General features: G+C 32.9%; 1 long non-coding RNA gene across 1 annotated transcript; it reads right to left on the bottom strand.

The window, feature by feature from the left end:
- Positions 1-2,765: 2,765 nt before the first annotated feature.
- Positions 2,766-6,490, bottom strand: LOC143068071 (uncharacterized). Its single transcript, XR_012976109.1, has 4 exons — positions 6,017-6,490; positions 5,345-5,384; positions 4,535-4,618; positions 2,766-3,427 (listed from the first exon to the last, which is right to left on the bottom strand). It is a non-coding gene; the product is annotated as an uncharacterized LOC143068071 (long non-coding RNA).
- Positions 6,491-7,704: the final 1,214 nt, after the last annotated feature.

Raw genomic sequence — 7,704 nt, 5'->3', positions numbered from 1 at the left:
AACATAACCATGTTAAAGTTTTAACAGACAACACCACAGCTGTTGCATACATCAATAATATGGGAGGTTCAAAATCATCAGATTAAAATGAAATAAGTAGAAGTTTATGGTTATTGTGTATTAAAAATGGGATCTGGTTGTCATGTACCCATATTCCAGGAAACATTTTAATTCAGTATACATTTTTCCTCCTTTCAGTCTACTGGGTTCTTGTGTACAGAAAATAAGGATGGAAAAGGCCAAGGGAATACTGATAGCACCTCTTTGGACAACGCAACCTTGGCTTACCAGGTTGGTGGAATTGTTAATAGACAATCCCTTAATAATTCCAAAATCCAAAAAATTGTTAACAATTCCTCATCAAGACAACTTGAAGGACCATCCACTTCAGAGAACGCTAGTTCTGATTGCATGTCTTGTGTCAGGAAACTATACAGAAAACGAGGGCTTTCTAAACAAACAGTCAATATTATCATGTCGTCATGGAAACTTGGTACTAAAAAACAATATCAGACGTTCACAAAAAGATGGTTTCACTATACTGTAGTGAAAAACAGATTAATTCATTTCAACCAACTGTAGAATTTTTTAGGTTTCTTAACCAGTTTATTTGAGGCAGGCCTTGAATATAGTTCTCTTAATATTGCTAGAGGATCTCTGTCAGCATTAAGACTGAAATGAGAAGGACACTTAGTAGGTTCGCAACCGTTAATGATTAGGTACATGAAGTTGTTGTAGAAACAGAGGGACTATTGAAACAAAGTAGGCCTTGGTATAGGAACCCACAGGTACACTTTAAAGCTTATCTTCCAGATAGGAGACTTTGTGTTTATACCGTGTTAAAAGAATATTTGTACAGAACAAAACAATTGCGTCAGAAAAATTCAAAATTGTTAATTAGTTATGTAAAACCACACGAAGATGTTATTAAAGATACAATTGCACGATGGGTTAAAACTGTTTTGCGAAGATCTGGCATAGATACGAAGATTTATGGTGCTCACAGTATGCGCTCAGCAACGACATCACCAGCAAAATTCAAGGCAGTCCCTATTCAGGAAATCCTTGACAAAGCAGGATGGACAAATGAGAGAACATTCTCTAAGTTTTATAACTAACAAGAAGGTGCTTACAGAGGATGTATTTGTGTCAGCAGTTTTGCAGTAATCTGAAGTTGAAGAAGTATTGTAAGTAGACAGTTGTCATTGGCTTTAAAGTCTCATTTAATTCCGGTAAGTGATATGACGTAATAGAATTAAACAATTAAACGAGACTCTCCTTGGTAAGATTCGAAGTTTGATTGTGATTCTATCAGTCATAGAATCACTGATGGGATTGAATGCCACCAGCCCGCCCTACTTGAATAGGGTAAGTTACTAAAGGGTAATTGTTTAATTCAGTATGTAATACTGGTACATTATATTTTTGGGAGGCATTACTAAGTTAACCCATTTGTCTCTATTTGAAATGACAAAAAACAGATCCTCTTGCATCATTTATAGATGCATTTTCTTTGAATTGGAAACATTTTAATTCAGTATACATTTTCCATCCTTTCAGTCTACTGTCTTGTGTACAGAAAATAAGGATGGAAAAGGCCAACGGAATACTGATAGCATCTCTTTGGACAACGCAACCGTGGCTTACCAGGTTGGTGGAATTGTTAATAGACAATCCCTTAATAATTCCAAAAACCAAAAAATTGTTAACGATTCCTCATCAAGACAAGGACCATTCACTTCAGAGAACGCTAGTTCTGATTGCTTGTCTTGTGTCAGGAAACTATACAGAAAACGAGGGCTTTCTAAACAAACAGTCAATATTATCATGTTGTCATAGAATCACTGATGGGATTAAATGCCACCTGCCCGCCCTACTTGAATAGGGTAAGTTACTAAAGGGTAATTGTTTAAATTAGTATGTAATACTGGTACATTTTATTTATAGGAGGCATTACAAAGTTAACCCATTCGTCTCTATTTGAAATAACAAAAACCATCTTTAAAAATTGAAGTCATTCATCCGCAAACACTATCTCATTTAATCCCATCAGTTATTCTATGACTCATAGAATCACAATCAAACTTCGACTCTTACCAAGGCGAGTCTCGTTTAATTGTTTAAGTGTTCTGCAACATTTGGGTCTTTTAAAATTGACGATGTGCGGGTAATGAAGTTGAAAATAGAACATAGAAAAGACACATCAAGGCAGCAGAACTGTAACATTACTTTCCTAAACCAACTGGCCACCTGAATATCACATTTACTGTGCTACAATCCTAACTAATAAACAACATTTTCGTTGTAAAAGTTAAAGACAAACAGTCCTACATTTCAAGATCCAAAAGCATAGAACTATTATGATTTTTTTGGGTGTTTATTATTCAAACACACCTAGTTAGTCATGAAGATTTACATGTATTACCAGGTATTTCACTGGACCCATACAGAAAAGTTAATTTTTATTTGTTATTTTATCAACTTGTAACATTAAAAAATATTGAATCTGGAAAGACATCATACTATAGTATTTGAAATTCATTTTTTTTTATGTTTTAATGACAGATTACTGAAACACACCCGGAAATAAAATTCTGTATCCGACTCTCTCTTCACGATAAGATTATTTACCATTTTCAGGATTATTTCCAAAATTGTGTTTCCGGGGGAGAGATGCTTTTAACAGATCAATCTGTTATCTTTCCTTGGATGTTTTTCAATACATTTTTTTCCATATGCAAAATGAGTTGATCCAAACGTCAGCGAATGTTTTGTAATAATTTGTATTGAATTTAAAAAATGTATAATATCTTGTAGCTCCATACAATAACTAGAGCATAAAATGTGTAAGATACAAACATAAAAAGTATACACATGTATTTAAAATTTTAAAGGCCACGAAATCGTATGTTAACAATCCAGATATGCCAACTTGGACATGTTGTACCTTCTAGAATTAAGAGTTCCATTTCTATTGTTTACTTTCAACTGAATATCCTCATATCGGGTAATACTTGTATCAGTTTTCAGATTTTGAAAAGTCCAAAATAATTCGCATATTTTGATTTTTTAACATGCTTGATTGCCTCAGGAGAAATTTCGCTCTGCACAACGAGACCACTATCAAGTTTAAAAGTTCCACAAAGAAAACTAGTATACACTCTTCTTGTTTCTGAAGATCCGCCAAATCTACTTCGCAGTAAAGGTTGTCGTTCAGTCTTTGGTAGAAGCTTAAGCCATTGCTTTATCTTATGCCGATATAACCCAACAGTAGTAACATCCCCAAAATCAAAGGTAATGGCAGAGTAGACGAAATAAATATTCGTTTCTACTATTTCAATGCTATGATTTTTTTCATTGTAGGTCACATCGTTTCTATGTGCTGTTCCTAGGTGGTCATACTTATACGTCCACGCAAGATTCGTTCCTGAAAATAGCGGAGAATATAAACTAATGTAAAAAAGCTTAGTATTTTATCTAAGAAAACATGAATCTAAAGTTCATAAATTTCGCTCATAAAATCCGTTAATTTTAGAAAACCATCTGAAAAACGTGCATTCTTAACGTTTTTATTTAGGATAACGTCTTCCAGAGAGTAACGTTAGGTGACACCAGTTTCTTGTGACGTTTCAAGTATAATAATCGGGATTAAAAAACGGAGATATTGCGATTTATATACAACCTCACCACCTATTTATTATGCATGGACCTTTTTTTGTGGTTATCCCTTGAACTTCATCAGTGGGTATACTTTATTATGTGATCTTGATGTTGTTTTTTCTTTAATTTCCAGAATAAGGTATAGATGGCTGCTATGATCCCATATATATAGCTGTCGATGAATTTTTATGATTATGTTGTTCACTCGGAATAATTTAGAACTTGCAATATTGTAAGAGATATTTTTGATGTTGGAGTGGTGCCCTCTGAAAGTCTTTTGGTTATTTGTTTCTTATTTAATTGCTCCCCAATGACTGACGTATTCCTCACATCTTCTCTTATCATTGATCTTCAAACACTGAAAATAACTCCAGAGCCACGTAACCTCTGTCAGGTGGACATGTTAATCGCAAACTGATTGAAAGAAAAGCACCATTATTACTAAAAACTCCCCTTCGCTCATTTTTTAACGTGACTTCCTAAATTGAACGAGTAAAAGAGGATTGAGAAAATATGACTTTGTACAACGCAAAATATAAGTATCCGAAGGTTGTAGACTTTAAGTGTTCATAATTGTTTAGGAATACTCATTTTGTTTTTATTTTTATTCATTAATTCATTAATTTATAAATTAATAACAACATCAATGAAAGTACCGATAAAAAACTATGCCAAGGATTTTATAACTATTTTGGATAAGTTTATATAAAGGTTTGACAAATTTATATGTATTGTTTCTTAATGTACGGGCTCAGTTAACAAAATCACTGCAACTTTTAAGTGAGGGTGTGATGTTATTTTTTTCGGTTTTACTTTCACGTGACAATTATTTTCTATTCATTATCCAATTAGAACAAAATGATAAATCAAATACCTGTCAGCGAGTTCAAATCTAAATACATGTGGATAGAATGTGGTCTGGTGCTCCACCATTTAATCTTTCTTTCAATCACATAATCTGTAATGTTAATGTATACTTTTCCTATTAATTTCCATTACAGTATACGGTATGAGCACAATAAAACGTACACTGAAAGGTTTTATTGGCTGTTGATATACCAAACAATTTTATTGGAATGGTATACATATTTACCCTTTTTTTACATATACGCATTGCTTTGCGATTTTATGCTCGGATGTCTTTTATTTGACACCTTTAAAAAACAAGGTCGAATTGCGTATTTTTTGTAAATACATTGGCATACAGATTTGTTTTCAGTATCTTTATAAAATTAAAATGAATTTTCGGATCATATTCTACAAAATATTATTAGCCGAACAATGTTTGGAAGCTTTTTTCATACTTTATGTTTTATTGTACAGCTTCTTACGAATGCAAAAAAAAAAAAGATGAGGTGTAAACTTGTACTCTTTAGAAAAACCTTAAAAAAATTCCTGAGATTTGTGATAAAACGTCAAAAAATATTAATATTTTTACAATCACTTTCTTATGTTCTAAAAAGTTTAACCATGTGCCATCTTTGCTTTATTGAATATAACACAAACTATTTGTCCTTATTTCCTATATATATGTAGTACGAAGAGTTACAATGTTATGCCATGATGTACAGACACAATTTAACTAAATAAATGTACTTGTTAAAGCTTGGTTATGGTCTATGGCCATTACAGGTAATTAAACAAAAACGTGCATTTACATTCTAAGATTTAATATTTTACTTACCAATATCCAAGGCTGGTTTTGTTATCATTGGATCCATCATCTATACATAAAAAAAATAAGACAACAACAAATTAGCTAGTGTTGGATGCCTTGACATATTGAGTATTGGTTGTATACGTTTGATTTCTAGGAACAGAGATTGATCCAATAAACTCCTTTGTTTGGGTCTATAAGATTAAACAAAAGGGGTACATTGAGGATGTTAACCGAGGCAGTAGGTTGACCCCAAAATAAATTATACTGTCGATATCCGACGATATAGAGGTCGGCACCTAGTTCCAAATCCTTTGCAAGTGGCAAAGTTCCCTTTGGCTTCATTTGAGAGAAGTGTATTAATACGCCGGTTGATATGGGGACTTAAAATCTGATGCCACATATAGGAGGTGCTCCTGGAAGTGCAACGTGTATTGCACGTTTAAGAATTTCTTCTTGACAACTGTATGATGGTTACGTAAGTTGCCCATTTAAATATAAAATATACAACATGATCCTCGGTTTTTTCCTGTGTCAGTAAAAATCCCCCCTTTATCCCGACGGACACCCTTTGCAGAAATATTTTATATGTTTGATTTGCTCTCGTCCTGTGTATGAACAAAATATTTGTAATTACACAATTAGAAAAATCAGAAATGTATTTTGCTCGAAAGGATTTTACACATATATGTTACATACCCGTGAAATCATTTTCTGCATGTATTCCTGATCTTTGTAGCAGCATATTTTCCCTCCATCACCCGTACGACTGATGCTGTCAAATAAAGTATCATTAGCTTTGACAGTGGATCCTAGGGAGTCACAAGGTATACAAACACCATTGTTAGAATTTGTTGTCCCGAACGACACTTCATTATCTTTTAATGTCTTTTTGTCTTTTTCATAAAGACCTACTTTAAAGATGAGTAAAACCACAAGAGCGACTAATAATATTGTATTAACAATAAAGGATTTTTGTAAATATCCTCTTATTTTTTTTTGTCTATTTGTCCAAATGTTTGTGTCATTGTCGTCTAAGATATTTGTTGTACTTTCTGTGCGTCGTCTAAGGGAGGACATTGTTAGTCTATCGACGACTATATACTATCCAAATTAGTAATTGTTAATATCTGTCAGGAAGTATTTGAATTTAATACATTAAAATTTTGAAAGGAAATTAAAACTTGTATGCCAATAAAATAAACACTTCCTTGGTACTTATAAAACAATGTAGTCATTTCCACATCTGAACTGACTAAATGATATTATTTTTATGTAAAATCCTGTTTTATTCAAACTAACAATGCACCACGCCGGTGGATGACCTCAAAAAGTACTTGGAAATCCACAAACTGTTACAGCCTACATCTTGTCATAGCGTTTTTATTTTCCCTTCGACTGGTGGGGTTTGAATATTTTCTTTATATCTTATACATATAAATCAGGCCGTTATATTTCTCGTTTGAGTCGGTTTAGTTTTGTCGTAGCAGGCCTTCTACAGCTGACTATGCGCTATGGGTTTTGCTCATTGATGAAGGCCGTACGATGACCTATAGTTCTGGTCGAGAATTGGCTTATTTGAAATCATACATATTCTTACTTATATATTTACATGTAAGTTAGTCTTCCTTTAAAATATAAACACGATATCAACCCAATATATAGGTAAATAAAATAGTGATTTTTCCGATATGCTCACGTCTGTTTAAACATAAATACTACAATTTGAAATAAGTAAACACAAAGGGCTTTACCAACATATAAATCTTAGTTATCTTGACATGTCCCTATATATTCGAAGTGGAAAGTTTCTACGATGAACAATATTAAATGTATATTTAGTGTCTTTGTCAAACTTATCTATACTGTTAAACGAGAAGACCTCATTTTGTGTGTCGCTTCTCTTCCTTCCACAAAAAATAAATCATCATGCCTGTGTGTTCTTTAGGTAACATGCATAGTCGCATTTGTCATTCATTCTTTTGATTATTCAGATTGAGTTATTTTGGGAGAAAAACTACAAAATAGGTGTCCGGATATTGTTTCCGTTATCACACTGAATTTTAGCCATAGATAAGACTTCCGGTTTTAAACATGCATAAGAACAACCAATCGTATGATAGATTACAAAAATGAAAAATGAATAAGCCAATCAGAGCGTTCTCCATATCATGGTTTTTAGATCGCAAGAACCACAACTATTATACCTCCTTAGAGACAATTATGTGTTCGATTAATCCACGATTATACTACTATAATATACAGAGACTCTCTATATTCTGTCTACTTTTTTCTGAAAAATTTATTATTTTAGGGGTCATACCAGTTGCATATATATTGAAATAAGTAAAACATGTGGAAACAAGAATGTGTCCATAGTATACGGA

This window comes from Mytilus galloprovincialis, chromosome 3 (genome assembly GCF_965363235.1).
Source record: "Mytilus galloprovincialis chromosome 3, xbMytGall1.hap1.1, whole genome shotgun sequence".
Taxonomy (NCBI): Eukaryota; Metazoa; Mollusca; class Bivalvia; order Mytilida; family Mytilidae; genus Mytilus; species Mytilus galloprovincialis.
Note: the sequence above shows the minus strand (reverse complement) of the source record. Positions and strands in the feature narration are given on the sequence as shown.